The sequence below is a fragment of the Amphiura filiformis genome, chromosome 18, assembly GCF_039555335.1.
Source record: "Amphiura filiformis chromosome 18, Afil_fr2py, whole genome shotgun sequence".
Taxonomy (NCBI): Eukaryota; Metazoa; Echinodermata; class Ophiuroidea; order Amphilepidida; family Amphiuridae; genus Amphiura; species Amphiura filiformis.
The window spans coordinates 50,095,371-50,107,037 of NC_092645.1; the positions used below are offsets into that span (position 1 = coordinate 50,095,371).

General features: G+C 33.5%; 2 non-coding genes across 2 annotated transcripts; one reads left to right on the forward strand and one right to left on the reverse strand.

Annotated features, from left to right (window-relative positions):
* Nucleotides 1-9,735: 9,735 nt before the first annotated feature.
* Nucleotides 9,736-9,807, reverse strand: Trnae-cuc (transfer RNA glutamic acid (anticodon CUC)). The gene has a single exon. It is a non-coding gene; the product is annotated as a tRNA-Glu (tRNA).
* A 1,788-nt stretch (nt 9,808-11,595) lies between these two features.
* On the forward strand, nt 11,596-11,667 carry Trnae-uuc (transfer RNA glutamic acid (anticodon UUC)). The gene has a single exon. It is a non-coding gene; the product is annotated as a tRNA-Glu (tRNA).

The window sequence follows — 11,667 nt, forward strand, 5'->3', positions numbered from 1 at the left end:
AGTGATTTGATAATTAGAATTCAAGACCGAATTTAAAAAAGAAAAAAAAGTTTGCGTATGACGTCCTGCCAACTACACCGAAAAGGCCGTACTGCGCAGGTCAGTAACCAATCACGTTGAACCTGTGCTCTGACGTCATACGCAAACTATAGTCTTTCAAAATCGGTCTTTGATAATAGGGAATTTTGTTGTTGTGTGTATATATTAGGCTAATGAAAGTCGATTGCAAGTTACCCGACCCGGTTCCGGAAAATTGCCGGTCAAATAATTAATTATTTCTAAATATTTCATTATTTTACATTTTGTTAAGTTTTAGAGAAAAAAAAAGCTAATAAAAATATTATCCTGTTTTGCCAAATGAAACATAGCTAAATTCTAATCCTTGAGTTATAGTTCTAACTGGCAATGAAAGTCAAATTTCAATATTTGGTCAATTTTGGCACAAAAACAAAACAAAACCCAAAAACCCACCAAAAAAACCCCCAAAACAGTGCTGTATTTTTCTGGAATGGGGAGTAGGGATAAGGTTAGTGTTGTGTAATAGCATTAGGGTTAAGGTTGGTATTATGGGCAAGGTTATAGGTTAGGACGGTTTAGTGTTAGGATTAGGATTCATAACTAATTTATTGGGTTTTCGGACTGATGGCCCTTCGGACTATTATTGGCAATTCAACATATGGAGATATTAATGCAAGGTGACCCATCTACAATAGCTGCCGAGTGTCACATTTTCATGTGTGCAGAAATTGGGCTCCTTTATGTAATTACCTGGGAACCAAGGGAGAACAGTGCCAGTGCATTGATTGGTCACCCCAGGTTAAATAATTAATTAATAAATAAATAAATAAATAAATAAATAAATAAATAAATAAATAAATAAATAAATAAATAAATAAATAAATAAATAAATAAATAAATAAATAAATAAATAAATAAATAAATAAATAAATAAATTTTACACGAAATTAGGGTTAGGGTTAGGTTCACAAAATAATTACACGAAGAATCGGTCAGAAATTGTCAAATGTCTACATGGTCTATAGGGCAAGTATAATTGCAGGCAAATAATGCCTTCTCTTCATGCCATGCACACTCCTCGATTTAATATGTTACGGTATGTTGTATTATTTTATTCTTCTATATATAGTTGCATGCATGCAGAATGCCTTAAACTGTTTTTCTGTCGAAATTTACCTATTTAACAGGCTATGAATAAGAACAAAACCAAGTTATGTTACCAAAGAATGGCAAAATGGTTGACCCTTTTAACCTCTGCTCTACCGTCTCTAATTAATTCCTTTGTAGGATTCCAAACACAGATAAAAAGGCAGTTCCCAATATTAATTTGACTGTTCAGAAGGCATGAATTCGGTACCAAAATGCCGTGCCGATTTGCTTGACTCAATTTCTATGAACGAAACAGTTCAATGTTAATGTTCAAGACAGCGGATACAACTTATTAAAGAATTCAGTGATCCCAGAAAAAATGTTTAAAAAAAAATAAATAAAATTGTGTAAAACTATAATTTACTTACAAAATTGAAGGATAGGCCTAGGCCTAAGTCATTAAAATTGTCATTGAGTATTTTTGAAATGAAAATTTGGCAACAAAACGAAGAAAACAGCCTTGACCAAGTTGAAGCTAATTTCTCTACTTCTACATATATTACAGTTTCATGTAAAATGTCCTAATTTGTCTTTAATACACGGCTTTCTGCTTAACCACTTGCATGCTATGTTAGCACATCTATGTTTCTAACAAAGGTATAAAGAACTTTGATGAATTTTATGATTTTTTGAGTAAATCACTCAATAGGTCTTTTTTGTTGTATCCATATTATATTGCAAATAATGATGGTCGTGAAAAATAAAAGTTTTGAAATACCGTATTTTGATTTAGACAAAGCTATTTTAGTTGACATATGCGTGTAGCAGAAGGAGCTTAAAATGGACCCTTTCTTTTGAAATACACACTCCCCTGTGGAAGATTTAAATATGTTAAGGGTACTACACCCCTGGCCAATTTTGTGCCTATTTTTGCATTTTTCGAAAAAATTATAGCACATTGGTGACAAGTAAGATATGTATATTATAGGGGCAAGGACTATACAACTACTGTACTGAAAAGTCAGCAACTCAAAGCAAGTAGTTATTGATTTATTGATCAAATATTGGTTTTCCCTCTTTTTTTACTGTAACTCCACAACTGTTGTCTGTGCTGAAATAAAATTTCCAATGCAGTAGTTGTAGTCCTTGCCCCTATAATATACATATCTTACGTGTCCCCAATGCGCTATAATTTTTGAGAAAAATGCAAAAATAGGCACAAAATTGGGCAGGGGTGGTGTACCCCCTTAATCAAATAAAGTCATTCGCAGGCGTATGGTGTCATAATAAAATAGACAATTTGGTAATTTCCTTATGAAAAATATTCACTTCAGTTGTCATGGTTGTAGAAGATACAGCTGGAGTATGAATTTCAAAATGTTAATTAACTCTATAGCAATTTGATTTGTAAAACATACTCCCTTTAGACTTTTTTTTCACTAGTTCATATACTTAGGCCTATTCAGCAATCATAGCTCAGTTGTGGAGTACTACGGTAGTTCTTTGGTTGAATCACCACCTTCTTGACTGATCAGAAGACCTGTGTTTTATATAGGCTTACTGCATACACTGCCTACCTCTTTGCAGCTATGTGGAGCTAAGGTGGGGCAGGCAGGAGGGGGGGGGGGGCAGGGGGGTGTTGTGCAGTCATGTGACCTCCGTACGGCCTGGGTATTCCCTTTTAAAGGGATTTTTATTTAATCTACCACAGAGGTATGGCAGTTTTCAAAATAGAATTATACCAATGAAAGTCTCATTACTTTGATTACATTTCATATTACATGCATGATTTCCCACATTTTGTCATTATGTATGTTTCTCTCTATACATTTAACAATATGTGGTTTTTCTCTATTCTTCGTTGACTAAACCCACCCATACTATAATAAACTTGACATTGTGAACCTTTTTAGCCTGTTGTTCATGTGTTCTGGCTTCACTTGTTGTGGTTTTTATTCATTCATTTCTCGGGTCACAGAGGTTTTTTATTTTCTGTAGCACCTGTATAAAAACAACACAGGTTTTGCAAAGAAAAAGATTGTATCCTGTTTAACACTGTGAACGCGTCGCGACGAAAAATATATCGTCCTATATACTTGATATATTATATAGTCCAATCCAACAGTGCACTGGTAGAAAAAAAGGTTCTAATACACGAAAACTCAAGAGATATTAAGGGTTCTAAGCAATCGCAAGAACCTCCAACATGGTATTTTCTGGACAAGGTACTTCCGGGGATTCTTCTGGCCTTTTTACATGGACAGCTTTTAAGCTGTCCTCTATGCATGTAAAAGATCCTTTTAAAGGAAGGTGACCTGATATATTTGGAAAATCAAATTCTTTAAAACTTACGTATAACATAAAATGTCATCCCTTTCAAGCACTCATGCAAAAAGAAAATGTAAACGTTATTTGTACATGTGACTAATTCCTAATGGAATTACCGACATTTATACAGTGTGATATTGGTAGTCTACAGTGTTTTTATTAATGATAATCATCATGATCATGTAATATATTGATTTCAAGTGAAAGGCCCTATTTTTCTCATAAACATATTGAAATTAGAAGTTCCAACTCAGTGTATTTCCGAAGAAATCATCAAAAAACTGCCGAATTAGTCTCAACTATGGTATACCATAGTTGAGACTAATTTTGATGATTTCTTCGGAAATATACTGATTTGGAACGCCAAATTTCAATATGTTTATGAGAAAAATATGAGCTTTCATCTGATACCAAAATCAGCATTTTGATGAGGTAAAGTGGGGGATGAGATTTCCAATCAGGTTACCCACCTTTAAGTTCTGCTTGGAACTGCATGATTCTATACAGCATTCACAGTATGTCGAGTCGGTTTAAGGGATCTAGAATGAACGATTATGGCGTTTCGACAGTATTTTTTGTGCGACATGAGAGCACCTCAGACGTATCGAATTGCATTCTGAATACGAAGCATGTCTTTCTGATATCAAATAATTTTCATTTTTGAAATTTACGATATAATACAAATTTTATGACAAATTATTAAAATTTGATATTTTTCAAATTTTTGATATATAACAGTCCTCGAAATAAATTTTATAAATCTAATGATATATTCTTCAAGTGTATATAGCTGAGAGGAAAAGCCGACGATCAATTGAAAAGTTTGACCTTTTATATTGAAGATATGGATTTTTTTCCCAAAAAGACCTATTTTGTTTTGGTGTTTTGGGGAAAAAAATCCATATCTTCAATACGAAAGGTCAAAATTTTCAATTGATCATCGGCTTTTCATCCCACCTACATACACTTTAAGTATAAATCATTAGATTTATAAAGTTTACTTCAAGTACTGTTAAATATCAAAAATATCAATTTTTAATGATTTGCCATAAAATGTGCATTACATTGCGAATTTCAAAAACTTATTTGATATCAGAAGGACATTCTTCGTATTCAGAATGCAATTCGATATGTCTGATGTGCTCTAACGTCCCACAATAAATACTGTCCAAACGTTCATACCCCTTCCCTTAATGTATTCCCTATTTTGTTGATGGTTACAGTGATCCCAGCGAATGTGTACAAAATTAAAATAATAATTATTTAGAAATATTGTCTAAAGTGAAGGATAGTTTTGTGTGTTTTTTGTTGTTATTTTTATTAATAAAAATTTGGCCAAACAAGGAAAACAAGTAGCACACATGCCAAGTTTGGTCTTGGTTGGAAAAAGGTGTTAGTATTTTTTGGGGGATAGACCTGACAAAAGTTCAATGATATGTACGTGTCCGAGCCACTTTGAGGTGTCCCAATTTCAAATACCTCCCTTTCCTTTGGTATTTCAGGTTATTTCAATTCATTATATCACTAACTTTGGCAAACTATACTTCAAAAGGGACTACCATAACCCGAAGGCTGACCGAGGCAAATAAAACTGTCCTTAGTCCAAAGAAACAGGGTCTACCGTAAAAACTCGATAGTGGGCAAGCATATTATGTGCTTACTATCGAGCGCTTTTAAGAGCCCCATCCACAAAATTGTAAAGAGTTTTGAGCAAATCATCGATACACATAGTTATATACGAACAAGTAAACCTACAAATGACTGTCTCAACCCTATATCTCAGTTGGTAAAGTGCCGGACTTATACAAGTTCATGTTTTCAAAAGCGCTCGATAGTAAGCGGCACGTGCTAACTATTGAGTTTTTCGGTATTATGCGAGGTAAATCAGATGCGTAATTTTGAAAATATCAAGAAGTATTTTAGCTCAGATATTTTGTTTTGTTAAATTCAGTCCGCTCTTATTTAGCACATCAAGAAGCTGTTTTCGCGGATATTTATTGAAACATACCTTAAAAAAGAGGATGCAAAAATCACAAAATACCTCTTTAATAGGACTAATCATATGCTAACGTGAATGATAATAGTTTGGAAACTTTCGTTTTTCTTTTAAGATTGAATGACCAACCGCAATCTTATGACCCTTAGATGCTAATCAGGAAACAAATATAAATACATTTATATTGATTTCAACATTTCTTTCATAAAAACGAAAGAGGTGGATGATTAATACCAGCACTACTGGGTTTTTTTTTATAGTACTTGACCAACTCGATGAACTTAAAGTTTCACTTTGGACCATGGTAAATCTCTCTATTAATTTAATTTTGACTATTAGCTACTATTGGATTAATCATGTTAATGCTAATCCCAGTTCTCATTGAGGAGCTGATTGTAACAGCTTAAATAAGTTACATTAATTACAATTAATTTTGCACCATCTGTGAACGTCCAATGATCACGCGTAAAATATTGGCTTTTAGATAAATTAGGAAACGGTATTAGGCCTATACAGTGTCAGAGATGGTGGGAAAATCTTTACCGTGTTCATCCCACGAACGTTTAAATGTACAGTAGGGCGGGCGACAGCCGTAGCTCATGGCCGGACGAAGTGGGCGCAAGCATGCATGTGCTCCACCGCGCTGACTTATTCTATAAAGCCTGAAAAAGTGAGAAATGATTCGAATTGTAACATTTAGAGTTATTCGAGGAAATTGGGCACACGTGTGTGTGGGTACACACACATGTGAGGCTATGTATCATGATTGTTTGGATGTGAATTAGCATAATTATAGCCTGCAGATATGATAAATCGGAACTTGTAGTGCAAAAATCTCTCTCCCACGTTAATTTAAAGGGTGTGTCAATTGCCGTACCTCTAGATTCATCAATTCAATTTGAAAATTAGTTTTTGTTTTATTAAATTTGTGAAATAACAATTTTAAACTCACTTTACTGATTAAAACTTGCCAAGTTTATAATTTTGTTCTCAAAGTGACGGAGATAGTAAAAATATCTGTGTTGAACAATTATTTTGTGTAATTTGAAAAGAAGAAAAATATGTAAAACAGGAGATTAGAAATTAAAGATAAAAGCTATCTACTGAAGATAGCAATTACCGTAAGTAAAAACGTTTCAAAACGTAAAAAGTGGCCAAAAAGTTTTAACGACTTGTAAGATTTTAAACAACCGCTGTTTACCGGGTGCATCGCTCAACCGAGTTTAAAAGTTAATTGTTAAACAACTTGTTTAAAAATTTAAACAAATGTTTCTTGAACTTTTAAACAAGTTGTTTCAAGTTGTTGAATTTAAACAGCGGTTGTTTAAACTTGTCAACAACTTGTTTAGTTTTGTTTTAACAGTGAATTAAATGGGTCACTGCATTTGAGAATGGCCTAATCAATAATGAGGGTTTTAAATTTTGGCCCATTGTTGTGCCTAAGCTATATCTAAACTCCATGAATTAGTTTGTTTGTTTGTTTGTTTTTTATTAGGCAATATCATTAGAATACAAAAACAAATTATAGAGACAGAAAAATCATTACAAAGTACATCAAAGACAAATTATTTAAAGCTTAAATTAATCAGCCACAAAGCCATTTAGGAACAAGGCACACGGACAAAAAAATGACAAGCCAGGATAACCCATTAAGCCCGCAGAAAAGGCAAGCTTATTTCCGATGGGGTCCCAAGAAAAGATGAGAGAACAACTGGGAAACCAAAAAAATGCTTACACAGTGAAATCAGACATCTCTTGACTGAGAGAGTTGCTGGCTAGATGTTGTTTGACACTTTGTTTAAATGCAGACTTGGTAGGCAATCCCTTGATGTTTGATGGGAGATCATTCCAGTCCAAAATGGCTTTGTAGTAGAATGTGTTTGAGGCGATACCTTTTACCCTAGGAACAATGAAATTGGATTCACTTGATCTGGTTCCATAAGAGTGAGCGCTTGATGTTCTAGTGAAATTCTGATTAAGATAAAGTGCACCTTGACAATGGTAGATGTTAAAGACATGGTTAAGCCTCAGCTGTTTAACTCTGTCACAAATTTTCAAGAGATTCACAAGGTTTAGCTCATGTTGTAGATGTTGTAGATTCACAAACTAACCACTTAAAGCATGTTGATAGCTTATTATTCGTCAAAATTTTATTACAAATATCCTGCCGAAAACAGTAATATAGGCATAGGGGCCTACGTATCGGCATTCTATTAAAAACTTTTTACATGCAAGAACAAAAATAAATAAAATAATAATAATAATGATAATAATAAAAAGCATGCTCGCAACAATGCATAGTTAGTAATGAAATAATTGCAAATAAATAATATATTTAGCGCAAATAAAACAGCACCTCCCATATGGTCTAGTGGTTAGGATCCGGCGTTTTCACCGCCGTGGCCCGGGTTGGATTCCCGGTGTGAGAAAAATACTTTTTTTTAAAAAAAATATTTTGCAAAACTCCTGATCTTTAAGAATTTCATTTGTTATTCATGTTATACATCTACTTCTTCAGGGTTCCATTTTTTTTTAAATATTCTCTTAAAATGCTTTTATAAATGTAAACACTGCCAACTAAAGAAACAATAAATTATTAGACTTCGTATATCTAATAGCAAGACACTTTCATAAATGGGACCATGTTTTAAAAACGGTGAAAAACCACACAGGGAATTTTTTTTTGGTTGTTTTTTTTGGTTAAATTACTTCAAGTACTGTTAAATATCAAATCGTTTTGATTTTTTTTGTAGATTACACTGGCAATCGCTCTCCTTAGTGTTTCCCCATTGGTAAGTTATGATGTTCAAGGTACATATTAAGGGATCTAAAATGAGCGTTTATTGCTTTTCGACAGTATTTTTTGTGGGACATGAGAGCACCTCAGACCTATCGAAGTGCATTCTGAATACGAAGCATGTCTTTCTGATATCAAATAATTTTCATTTTTTGAAAATCATAATATAATACAAATTTTTGATATATAACAGTCCTCAAAGTAAATTATATAAATCTAATGATATATTCTTAAAGTGTATGTAGCAGGGAGGAAAAGCCGACGGTCAATTGAAAATTTTTACCTTTCATATTGAAGATATGGATTTTTTTCCCAAAAAGACCTAATTTGGTGTTTTGGGGAAAAAAATCCATATTTTCTATCCGAAAGGTCAAAATTTTCAATTGATCGTCGGCTTTTCATCCCACCTACATACACTTTAAGTATAAATCATCAGATTTATAAAGTTTACTTCAAGTACTGTTAAATATCAAAAATATCAATTGTTAATGATTTGCCATAAAATGTGTATTAAATTGCGAATTTCAAAAATCAAAATTATTTGATATCAGAATGACATTCTTCGTATTCAGAATGCAATTCGATATGTCTGATGTGCTCTAATGTCCCAAAATAAATACTGTCCAAACGTTCATACCCCAGCCCTTAAGTTCGTCGACTTACCAAGCTGATAGTGATCTCGGTTTTTCGGTGGCACTAGAGCTTCGACCCTCTTTTAATTTCCCCTTTTCATTGTCTTTTGCCACGAAGAAAAAAAATAACATAAAGAACTTAAGGGCTGGGGTATGAACGTTTGGACAGTATTTATTTTGGGACATTAGAGCACATCAGACATATCGAATTGCATTCTGAATACGAAGAATGTCATTCTGATATCAAATAATTTTGATTTTTGAAATTCGCAATTTAATACACATTTTATGGCAAATCATTAAAATTGATATTTTTGATATTTAACAGTACTTGAAGTAAACTTTATAAATCTGATGATTGATACTTAAAGTGTATGTAGGTACGATGAAAAGCCGACGATCAATTGAACATTTTGACCTTTCGTATTGAAGATATGGATTTTTTTCCCAAAACACCAAAAAAAAATAGGTCTTTTTGGGAAAAAAATCCATATCTTCAATATGAAAGGTCAAAATTTTCAATTGACCGTCGGCTTTTCCTCCCTGCTACATACACTTTAAGAATATACCATTAGATTTATATAATTTACTTCGAGGACTGTTATATATCAAAATTTGAAAATATCAAATTTTTATAATTTGTCATAAAATTTGTATTATATTGTGATTTTCAAAAATGAAAATTATTTGATATCAGAAAGACATGCTTCGTATTCAGAATGCAATTCGATAGGTCTGAGGTGCTCTCATGTCCCACAAAAAATACTGTCGAAACGCAATAAACGCTCATTTTAGATCCCTTAACAGTACTAGCATGTAGCGGAATTTTGAAAGATCAGGAATTTAATAACAATGAAAAAAAGGAAAATATTTTCTTCCCACACCGGGAATCGAACCCGGGCCACGGCGGTGAGAGCGCCGGATCCTAACCACTAGACCATATGGGATGTGATGATAGGTTAATGCTAAACATATTATATATTTGTAATTTAATTACCAACTTGTGACCCATCACATCAAAACATACCTCTTGGAGGCTTTTTTCAAAAGTGAGATATGAACCTTATCAGAAAGTGTTAAAATCAAGCTTCAAAATGATACCTCATGACTGAATGTTTGCCTTGCACATCACATGATGTGATATAGACAAGGTTCAAATTTTCTTTTATTTCCTTTATATTTTCATAAACATTTTACTTCATATCTTGAAATTATAAAAGCCGCTAAGAGGTATGTTTTGATGTGACGGCTCACCTATGTGCTTTTGCATTTTTTGCTAAGATGTATATTTTCTCAATCATTTTCGGAGGGATTGGTGGAAAAGGCTCTTTCAGGGGCACTAGCTATGGAAACATTTTGGCTTCATTTTTAAAATGAAATAAACACCTAGCCTCATTATAGGCTTTGGCATGGCTATAATACTGCACACCACTCTTCGTCATACATACATTCTCCCATCCACATTTCCCTAACATGATATGAAATTTAAAAAAAAAATATTTCGGCAGAGGCGCCGGCGGGGCTCGAACTCGCGCTGAACTGAGCCGCTACCATATAGTCCTATATACAGAATTGACATGACACCAGCGCCTTAGACCGCTCGTCCACAAAGACTTGTTGATGGCAACGTGAAAAATTAAACATATAATCGCAACTTCTTTACTTCAACATACCACGTGACAAGCAAAGACAGAAAACGTACCATATTTTGGAATTTTATTTGTTTAAAAACATTAATGTGTATTAAAATAGCGCTCAATTGTTGATAACTGCGTGTATTATAATCCGACAATAGATGAGGCTATTCACGCACAATAGTATATCGATTTTGACTCACACGTGCGCTACTATAAATCCACATTAGACCCCTAATTTTATTTCAGGAAATAAAAGATTTGATATCCATAAAAACGAAACAGTAATCTTTGGTGGGGTCTAATGTAATTTTTACATGGAATTTTCGACGTTTTTTCTATCGCCATTCTGAACTCAATTAAAAAAATATTTTGGCGTATATAAAATTGAAATAAAATCCTCTGCTTCATAAACGACATCAAATGTGCCACAATTGGGTATCACGATTCGTTATATGATGTGCAGTTAATATTCATATTTTCTTTTATACAGAGGATGTTTTAGCTTTGACAGGAAAAATATTTTCTTGAATACCCTCTCACTCGGTTATTTTAAAAAGGTAACCACGCTTCCCTAGAATGGGTAATAAATTGGCATAAAAATGTTCTTATTATAACAGCATTCTAGAAACTCTTGCAGTATGGCGAAATGTGGTGTAATAATAATGTAGGCCTATGAAATGTGACTTGACCCGTGCAGAGTTCTATACATATTTTACTGGGTCAACTGCACTTGAAAAATGGCCTAATCAATAATGCACGATCATACTCGTACTCCATTGTTGTGCAGCCTGGATAAGGCCTAAACTATACATGTATGATGAATAGATGTTTTCATTAGACCACAACCACCATCAATATTCATAAACTGACCATGAAGCAAATTGATAGTTTTTATATTCGTCAAAATTTTATTATAAAATACAATTCTCCTGCCGAAAACAGTAATGTAGGCATAGGGGGCCTACGTATCAACATTCTATTAAAACTTTTTACATGCAGGATAATAATTTTTTTTTTTAAAGGCAAAAATTGCAAAAACGCATAGTTAGTAATTAAATTGCAAATAAATAATACATTTAGCTTAATACTCACATCCCATCCCATATGGTCTAGTGGTTAGGATCCGGCGTTTTCACCGCCGTGGCCCGGGTTCGATTCCCGGTGTAGGAA